The sequence below is a fragment of the Crocuta crocuta genome, unplaced genomic scaffold (assembly GCF_008692635.1).
Source record: "Crocuta crocuta isolate KB4526 unplaced genomic scaffold, BGI_CrCroc_1.0 scaffold118, whole genome shotgun sequence".
Taxonomy (NCBI): Eukaryota; Metazoa; Chordata; class Mammalia; order Carnivora; family Hyaenidae; genus Crocuta; species Crocuta crocuta.
This window is the reverse complement of record NW_027551558.1, coordinates 1977234-1988457: the sequence shown is the minus strand read 5'-3', so window position 1 is coordinate 1988457 and position 11224 is coordinate 1977234.

The following is an 11224-nucleotide window of genomic DNA, read 5'->3' as shown; positions in this document are numbered from 1 at the left end:
GCTCATACCCTGAAGCCTGCTTCAGATTCTGTATCCCCCTCTCTCTCTGACCCTCCCCTGCTCACGCTGTCTCTCTCTCTCTCTCTCTCCTAGAAATAAATAAAAATATTAAAAAAAAAATCAAAATATCAAAGTAATCTGCATTTCTATACACAAACAAGAATTAGAAGCTTTCATCTTAAAAGAGTTATTTACAATAGCATTAAAAATTAAGTATGAAGGAATTATCTAACAAGGATGCAGAAGACCTCTATGGAGAAAACCATAAAGTCATCTTGTCAGACATTACGAAAGACTTAATTAGGGGCACCTGGGTGGCTCAGTCGGTCAGGCGTCTGACTTCAGCTCAGGTCATGATCTGTGCTGACAGCTCAGAGCCTAGAGCCTGTTTCAGATTCTGTGCCTCCCTCCCTCTCTGCCCCTCCCCCACTCATTCTGTCTGTCTGTCTCTCTCTCTCAAAAATAAGTAAACATAAAAAAAGAGAGACTAAATTATCATCCCAGCAGACTTTCCCACAAAAATTGACAAGCTGGTTTTAAAATGTAAATGGCAATTAAAGTACCTATATAGTGAAAACAATCTTGAAAATGAAGAACAAACTTGAAGGACCTACATTAACTGTTTTCAAAACTGCTATAAAATTATAGTAATTAAGATATCACGAGAGACAAATCAATAGAACAGACGATAAAGTCCAAAATTAGACCCTCACATATATATTCAATTGGTTCTTGACAAAGGCACCAATACCAAATACCCAGAGTCATTCCATAAGGTGCTGGAACAACTGGCAGACCTTAAGGGGGGGGGGGGAGGTGAATTATCCCTACCTCACGCAATACACACAAAAATTAATTTGAGATGCATCAAATTATTTTAAAAGTAAAAGCTAAAACTATAGGCTTCTGGAAGAAAACACAGAAGATTATCTTTGGGAGTTTGGGGTACATAAAGATTTCTTAGGATACGAAAAGCACTAACCATTAAAAAAAGGTTAAAAACTGGATTTCATAAAAATGAAAAACTTGTGTCCACTGAAAGTCACCACTAGGGAAATGAACAGGCAAACCCCAGGCTGGGAGAAAAATCCACAAAATATATATCCAGCAGAGGGCTCATATCTAAAACATACAAAAACTTCTATACACTAACAATAAAAAGACAAATTTATTTTCTTAATCCAAAAAAGAGGTACATGAATGACCAATAAGTATATGAAAAGATGTTCACCATCATTAGTTATCAGAGAAATTTATTTCAAGACATAGGAGATACCATTTCACACCTGTTAGAATGGTTACAATTAAAAAGACCTGGGTGGCTTGGTCAGTTAAGCATCTGACTTCAGCTCAGGTCATGATCTTGTGGCTCATGGGTTCAAGCCCCACATTAGGGTTACTGCTGTCAGCCTGTTGGTGCAGAGCCTGTTTCAGATCCTCTGTTCCCATTTCTCTGCCCCTCCCCCGCTTCTGCTCTCTCCAAAAACAAATATTTAAAAAAAAAATAAAGACTGACAACACTAAATGTTAATGAGGATGCAGAACAACTAACAATCTCATACTTTCTTGGAGGATGCATAAAATGGTACCATCCCTACAGCTAGCATATTCAATTATAAAAAATTGAAAGCTTTTCCTCTAAGATCAGGAACAAAACAAGGATGTCCATTTTTGTCACCTTTATTCAACATAGTACTGAAAGACCTAGCTGCAGCAATCACAAAAGAAAAATAAATAAAAATCATCTAGATTGGTAAGGAAGAGGTATAACTGTCAGTATTTGCAGATGACATGAGACTATATAGAAAACCCTAAAGACTCCACCAAAACAGTTAGAATAAATGAATCCTGTAAAGTCCAAGGGTACAAAGTTAACACATAGAAATCTGTTATGCTTCTATACATTAATAGTGAAGTGGTAGAAAGAAAAAAAATTTTAAATATATCATTTACAATTGCATCAAAAAGAATAAAATACCAAAAAACAAATCTAATCAAGAGGGTAGAAGACCTGTACTCTGAAAACTATTAAAACATTGTTGAAAGACATTGAAGACAACACAAATGGAGAGATATACCATGATCATGGATTGGAATAATACTGTTAAACAATTAAACAATTAATATTGTTAAAATGTCCATACCTCCCAAAGCAATCCATAGATTCAATGCAATCCCAATCAAAACACAGACAGTATCTTCCTCAGGACTATAATAATCCTAAATAATCCTGAAATTTGTATAGAATTACGGAAGACCCTGAATAGCCAAGTAACCTTGAGAAAGAAGAATAAAGTTGGAGGCATCACCATCCCAGACTCCAAGATATACAAAACTATAGTAACCAAAATAGTATGATACTGGCACAAAAGCAGACACATAGATCAATAGAACAGGACAGAGCCCAGGACAGAAAGACACTGAACATGGTCATTAATCTATAAAAAAAAAAAAAAGAGGCAAGAATATACAATGGGGAAAAGATAGTCTTTTCAATCAATGGCGCTGGGAAAACTGGACAGCTATATGCAAAAGAATAAAACTGGATCACTTTCTTACACCATACACAAAAATTAAATCAAAACGGATTAAAGACCTAAATGTGGGACCTGAAACCTTGGGACTCTTAGAAATCATAGGCATTAACTCTTGGACTTCAGCCTTAGCAACATTTTTCTAGATAGGTCTCCTAATGCAAGAGAAAACAAAAGCAAAAATAAGCTATTGGGACTATACCAAACAAAAAGCTTTACACAGTAAAGGAAACCATCAACAAATGAAAAGGCAACCTACTAAATGGGAGATGATATTTGCAATGATATACCCAGTAAGGAGTTAATATCCAAAATATATAAAGAACTTATAAAACTCAACACCAAAATAACAAATAATATGATTTAAAAATGAGCAGAGGACTTAAATAGACATTTTCCCAAAGAAGATATAAAGATGGCTAATGGACACATGACAAAATGCTCAGCATCACTCATCATGGGAAATGAAAATCAAAAGCACAATGAGATAACACCTTACACCTGTCAGAATGGCTAGTATCAAAAACACAAGAAATAATAAATGCCGGTGAGGATGTGCAGAAAAGGGAACCCGCATGGAATGTTGTGGGAATTGTACATTGATGCAACTACTATGGAAAACAGTATGGACGTTCTTCAAAAACTTAAAAATACTGTACAATCTAATAATTCCATTATTAGGTATTTACCCAGAGAAAATGGAAACCCTAATTCAAAAAGATATAGGCACCCTCAAGTTTAATGCAGCATTATTTTCAATAGCCAAGATACAATAGCAACTCAAGTGTCTACTGAGAGATGAATGGATAAAGATGTGACATATATTATATATATATGCATATATCCTATATATATAACACATATATACTATATGTGTGTGTATATATATAATATATATAATGGAATATTACCCATAAGAAATGAGATCTTGCCATTTGTAGCAACATGGATGGACCTAGAGGGTATTATGCTCAGAGAAATAAGTCAGAGCAAGACAAACACCATGTGATTTCACTTACATGTGGAACCAAAGAACAAAAACAACCCTGCCCAAAACACAACACACACACAGAGAACCATGAAACAAACTGGTGGTTGCTAGAGTGGAGGGGATTGGGGGGACGGAAGAAAAAGGTGAGGAGGATTAAGAGGTACAAACTCAAGGGATGAAAAGTACAGCATAGGCAATATAGCCAATAATATTTTAATAACATTGTATGGTGACAGATGGTGACCACACTTGTCATGGTGAGCAGAGTAATGTACAGAATTAGAGAATTGTGAAATCATTATGTTGTACACCTAAAACTAATTTAACATTGTGTGTCGATATACTTAAATTTAAAACAAAAAAAAAAAAGCAGTGCCATCATTTGGAAAGTGGGTGTTTTTTTTAAATAAAGTAAAACATGCATTTATCCCGGTACTCCACAATTTTACTCTGAAGGTTTCCAGTTCTCTTGAGTATATATCAATATTTGCAAAAAGACTTTTATGAACATGTGCATAGTAGCTTTATTCATAAAAGCACCAAGAAGGAAACAGCTCAGTTTTACCCCTTTGTCCCCATTTCAGTGTGGGGTGTTCACACAACTTGGAAGTAAAAAGGAATAAACAACTGCTAGGCAACAACACAGATGAAATAAAAAACACTGAGTGAAAGAATCTATACACATACTGTATGTTTTCATCTATATGAAGTTCAAAAGTAGGAAACACTCATCTCTAGCCACAAAATCAGAACAGTGTTTACCTTGAAGAGAAAGGGGTGACCAAGCAGAAAGGGACACAAGGAAACTTTCTGGGGTGACAGAAATACTCAAGATCTTGTTTGGGCTATCAGTCACACAGGTGTATACATTTGTCAAAATCCACTGAGCTATATACACTTAGGGTCTGTATATGCAATTCCAGTAAAAATTCTTACAGGAGTGTGTGTGTGTGTGTGCGCACGCGCGTGCGTGTAACTCAAAAAAGGAGATTATAAAATTCATATGGCAGAGAAGGGCAAAAAAAAGCAAGACACTTCTGGAAAAGATAAGTAAGGAGACTTGACTTAACAGATGAAATGTAATATAAAGCTATGGTTATTAAGATAACAGGGTACTGGTATGATGTAAGCTCAAGAGAACACATCTGGGTGTCCGGAAACAGATGTGTGCATATGGAACCATGAACTATGACAAGAGAGGCACTGTATAGCATGGGGTGTATATGGATCGGTTCAATGATCAGTACAGGACAGATAGCTGGATATCCACAAAGAAAGAAAAAAAACTAGATTCCTATCTTATACCATGTATTAAAATTATTTCAGATGGATTAAGATCCTTAGGTATGGATCTTTAAAACTTTGAGAGGAAAATATGGAAAAAATATGTTTATGATCTTGGGATAGGGATATAAAAAAGTAAGATATAAAGTAAGATATTAAAAAAAAAAAAGCAGAAACCCCAGGAAAAGAGTTTGTTCGCATTAAAATGTAAAACCTCTGTTCTTCAAAATACACCATGAAGACAGTGATGGATTGAGATGAAAAAAGACACTGACATCACATATATGATCATAAAAGATCCCTGGATGATACAGGAAACACCTACAGAAAGAAAGTTACAGCAATCTCATAGATGAATGAGCAAGATACATGAACAAGCATCTCACAGAAGAGGAAAAATGAATGGCCAACAGACGTGAAAGAATGCTCAACCTGATTCATCATTGGGAACTGTAAATTATAACTACAATGAGACTTCATTTTATACCCATGAAACTGACAGAACATTTGACATCTGATGATAGCAGCTGCCTGCAAGAACATGGAGCAATCACTCTCTACGTTGCTGGTGGAAGCTTCTAAACTGGCAAGACCATTCTGGCATTATGCAGAAGCCCTTGACATGGGGGGTAAGCCAGGGACTCTACTTTTAGGCATATGCCCTACAGAGTTTATGTGTACCAGGCCATAAGCAAGAACGTTGGCTGCCATCTTGTTTGAGAGGAAAGCTGGGAACTACTCACATTCCCTGGACCAGATGAAATACTCAACTGCAGGACAGATAGAGCTGAGGCTACCCACAGGCATGGATCTCAAGCTCAGGGGCAAGTCCCGGATCACTCTACACTGAATGATATACAAGGCTCTGTGTCACTCAAAAACATGACCATCCACCTAGTAATGGTTTAAGGTTTCAGACATGTATACAGTAAGATCATAAAGCAATGTAAGGGAATGATAAATACAAACCCAGGGAGGCTGGATGGAAAATAAGGACAGGCTCGGTTTCAAAGGTATTCGTAATGTTCTGTTTCTTAAGCTGAGGTTGCTTCTATTATTACTCCCTATATCTTAACCCAGACTATAACTATTTCTTTAAGGTTATTAAATAGTAATTTAATTACATATGTACACACACACACACTAAAACTCTACTTATTTCCTCAAACCAGCTTACTGTGGAAATAGATACAGAACCTCAGTTTAATAAACTTGGTAAGATTCACAGCATGCATGTTCCTTGCTTAAAATTGCATCAATGAAAACATTTATCACAGATGCAAGTGGTTTACTTATAATTTCTCAGTTCATCTAAACCCAGTGCTTACTTTACTGTACCCATATTTACAACGTTCAATCGAGGGCTACCTATCAGCTATTTCCACAAATCCCTCTGGATTGTTAGAAGACAGAGGAAAATACTAACGTGATGGAATGCCCAATAAGGTAAATACCCTGGACAGTGTTGGTTTTGCACCTCCTGGGGTCCCAGTCTCCAGGAGGCCAGCCTCTTACCTCCTGGATCTCTACCCAGCCTCAGCTTTCATACAAGTATGTTGACCCTTGAATGACCCAGGGCCTAGGGGTGCCACCCCCCCAGCACAACCCAAAATCCATTTATAATTTTTGACTCCCTACAAAACTGAATTACTAATAGCCTACTGGTGACCAGAAGCCTTCCTGATAACATAATCAATGGATTAACACATATTTTGTATGGTACGTGTATTACATACTGTATTCTTACAATCACATAGGCTAGAGAAAAGATGTTACTAAGGAAATCATAAGGAAGACAAATATGTTTACACTATGGTATTGTATTTGTGGGAAACAATTCGAGTGTGAGTGAAACTGTGCAGTTCACACCTGTGTTTTCCAAGGGTCAATTGTAACTCCACTCTTATTTTCAACCAGTTGAAGACTGGGATCACTAACTGCCTTGTTCCCCCTTTTCATTTTCTCTGTACTAAGTTTCACCAAGGCCAGGCCTCATTTTAAAAAGTCATACAGAAAGAACAAGCATGGAGTAACAGCAATGTTTGAAACCGATTATCTAGATATAGAAAGGGCTTCTAGGTCCAACATTACAAGGTTAAAGAAAAAAAACACATATAGAGACCCCTGATCTGAGCATTCTGCCACAAGAAGGCTATGACAAAGTGACACTTATTAAGATGAGATCTTTTCCAGTAATTAGTTTTCTTGAGCCAAAAGAATGATGCTCTGTTATCTCCAGTCACAGAATGTGCACAGAATCGGAGAGAAACCTCAAGATGGACACAGTGTCCTGTGCGTCTACCAAAAAAAAACTCATGTTGGAGAATGACATCAACACTTTAAAATGAAGCAAACTCTTTAAAGCCCTGTGCAGCTATATGTGCAGAGAGTCATCACTTCAGAGGGTAAACACTCAAAAACTCATCAACGTGTAGAACAGCCTTTTAACAGGAGGTGCTTTTGTATGAACAAGCTAACGATAAATTCTTCATCTACAAATTAAAAAGGACACTCTGCTATTTTTCTCAATTTACATTAATTTCTTTTGAGTTTCTGATAGTCTATCATAAGTGGTTATCTTTATGTTTGGGTCAAAGTCAGGGTAGGTTCAAGGTCATGCATGAGGAAGGGCAGGAATGTGGATCTCATGCCTAAAACATCACTATGTTGTTACTGTCCCTAAAACGCTTTAGAGAGGATACCACTGCCTAAAAGATGAACTCCAAACTTAGCATAAGATATGCAGCCCTTAAAAATCCAACTCCAGCCAACCTTTCTGCTCTTATTTATAACATTATAGGTATTAACCTATTCGTATTATCCACATTAGTTCCTTGTTTTATTATTATTTAGTTACATTCAATTCTGAATTCTTGAGTCTGCTAGCTGCTGGAGTTTCAAAGTGCCAGTATCTAAGTCTGCAAGTGTCCAAGGTGCTCTGCAAACCAACCAGTTGTGAATGAAGAGGGATCCTGAGCCCAAACTATTTTCTGGGCACCTTTTCAAGTGACTGAAAACATTAATCAGAAAATAGTTATCATTAACTACAATGGTTTGCTTGAATTTAACAGCATAAATAATCCCTAAAGTAGAAAACGCTGCCTCATTCCCATTGGCCAAATGTAGTCATCTGTACACATGCAAAGAAGTAATATGGGGTCAAGTTGGTGTCAGACATGTGGATGAGGGGACCGAGGCTTATCCACAGCCCTTCACTGGCTGATCACAGGAATTCAGGTATTAGTTGGAAGTATGCCTGCTTTCCTGAATCTTCCTGTGATTTGCAGTATTTCTATAAAAAAACAAGGACTTATAAAAAGTTTGTATTTTGCCATTTTAATAAATGTCTTTCCTTTTATAAGGAAAAAAGTTTCCTAAGAAGTTTCTCACTTATCCTGGGTAAACAAACTTATTAAGACTGTGAAGCCATAGGCTATAGTCAATACATATTACAAGGGAAAATCTTTGCAAAAACTGAAAACATCAGCTCTAAAAACCAAACCTAGAAGGGAATTAAGCAAAGCCGTCATCCACTCTTAGAAAGGGGTGGAAGGGAACACAGAGCCTTCCAGGCATCATCAGCTGTTTTCGGCTCCATGTCAACGGGTTATTACGCTGGTCCCCTGTGATCAGGAGAGAGAGAGGAAGGGCAGAGAACAGTGCTGACATCACAGCATCATGGGGAAGAAGAAGGGTCCAGAAGGGAGTGCTCTGCAACACAGGAGAACATTCTGCCTCACTCCTGGGTTGTTTCGGGCTGGTCCTGAGGGATATTTCAGGTGAGAAACATTAGAAGCCAGTGCAGAGGCCATTTTCTTGGTCCCAGCTGTGGAGGCTGACCTGACACCTGTACTAGGCCAGCCAGAACCATCAAGAGATGGCCTCGGGAGGGTAGAGGGCATGTGCTGGAGTCAGTCCCACCTGGGTCAGCTTGCTACATATAGCAGGAAGTGCGGGGCAGTGGCGTGGGCCCTGCTGCCGCGTGTCCAGCCTCCCTCTCTGTACCTGATGGCACTGAACACCAACTCTGACCCGCCCATCCTTCTCCCTCCATCCCCATGCTCACTGTGGCCATCAAGCAGAGCAGGTAGGTGAGGCTGGACACTCACTTTGCCTCTGGCCTGGAAACCTCTATTTCCTATGTTATGTTCCTGACTGAATGAATAGCCAAGTCACAGACTCAAAAGTCTCTCTTGGGTGGGAAGAGGCATATCTTGTGAGCCAAAGTTCTTCCACTGCAAGCCAACTTCAGATGCTTTCTTTGTGCTAAAGTGGCAAAATAAAATGTCAATTGGTGAAGTCTCCCACTAAAAACAAAGTGCTAAACACCCCCAAATCCTATGGGCACCGACAGTTGCCTTCAGTCTACAGACATAAGACATTTAATAAAACCACACTGGTGCCTCAAAACTTCGGTTCACACCGGAAAGGTGAACTGTGGTAACCCTGTGGGCCAACCAGCATTCTTCTTAGGATATAAACTGCTGTAACTTCAATTGAGGTCAAGAAAAATATACGACATCGTACTGACCGCTCTCAAGTCAGATGAGCTTTGATAGGGCTCGAAGGCTCCGTGGTCACAAACATTTTTTTTCCTTGACAATGACTTATTATGTATTTTTTATTTTTTTATTTTTTTAATATAATTTATTGTCAAGTTAGCTAACATACAGTGTATACAGTGTGCTCTTGGCTTCAGGAGTAGATTTCCATGATTCATTGCTTACAAACAAGTTTTTTTTAATGAAAAGAAAGCTTGACATTTTTGTGTTTTAAACTGCAAATTGGCTCCTCTGAAAATCTCCCCTAAATCCTCAAGGAATATAACAGGGTAATCAGGGGACTGTACATGTAGAAGCAAACGGGATGCAAAGGGGACAAAGAGGCCATTTATGTCCTGGCTCAGGAGGGGCACGGGCAGGGGAATCGCGTACTGGGGACTGGGCAGAGTAGGAAGGATCCAGTGAAGTTTCAGCACGGTTTCCCCTGCTGTTTCGGGGTGTGGGGGTGGAAACAAGAAATGCATCCCAACATTAAATCAACATGTAATTGCGGCACGTCACCGCTGTGGTATTCTACACAAATATCTATCACTGCAACCTAAGTGTGAGACAATGCCAGACAAGCCCACATCGGGGGACAGTCTACAAAATCCCTGACTCTTCGAGAGCGTTAAGGTCACGACAGATGAAGAAAGACTGAGACCAAGGAGACATGACAACGAAATGCAAAGTGGGGAAATGCGACCGGAAGCAGGATCCTGGAACAGAAAACAGACGCCAGTGTAAAAACTGGTGAACGTAAATAGAGCGTGTAGTTTGGTTAACAGCACTGATGTTGATGCATCCGTGTTGATCGCTGTACCGTGGTCACACAAGGTGTTAACAAAAGGGGAAGTTGGGGAAGGGTACACGTGAGCTCTGTACTATTTTCTCATTCTTCAGTAAGCCCAAAGTCACTCCAAAACAGAAAGTTGAAAAGATAAGTGTAATCTCGTGTATTGATTTATTACCTTGCCTGAATCTAAAAGAGAGTATGAGAGCTCCAAGAATGTCCTTTTCTAGCAGGAAAGGAGCCACTCAGAATGATCCTGAGTGTCAGTAACCAAAAAGGTCCAAGAGGAGTAAGCAATGGCCAGCACTCAAGCAGAATGCCCCTTGTGCCTCAGGCTACTGGGGCGATTTTACCAGCTGTTTTGAGTTACTTTTGGAAACGATTTTTCTGACGTTTGGTGTCCTAGCTTAAAATGGCAGGTATGGATGGAGTAATACCTACAAATTAAGTTTTGTGTTGGTTTTTTCTCCTGAGAATGCATTTCAAATTTTTTTTAGTGTTTTACTTATTTCTGAGAGAGAGAGAGAGAGAGAGAGCAGGGGAGGGTCAGAGAGAGAGGGAGACACAGAATCTGAAACAGGCTCCAGGCTCTGAGCTGTCAGCACAGAGCCCAACGCGGGGCTCGAACCCATGAACCATGAGATCATGACCCGAGCCGAAGTCGGAGGCTTAACTGACTGAGCCACCCAGGCGCCCCGAGAACGCATTTCAAAAAGGAGAGTTTGGGACTTTTGCTCATGTGAAGTATTTCTTCCCATAGACAAGTTCAGACCGAACGGGGTAGATGTGAGCTGATTCCTGCTGGGTCCCAAATCTAATATCCTAATGAACTTCAGAAGAAGTAGGCAGGTAAAGGGCTCTGATAGAGAACAGTGGGGCTTTGGGCCAGCAGACCTGGAAAAGAGCAGAGATGAAGCCTTCTGATGCCCTCTGTAAGGATAGAGACCCCAGAGCGAACTCAGCAAACAGTGGTAAAGCAAGCCTGATCCAAGGCAGGCATTCTCAATATTAATCTGGGGATCCTGAGCCCTTGTGGCTTGGGCACCTGTTGACGATCTTAAGCAAGTCACTTAAAGCCTCT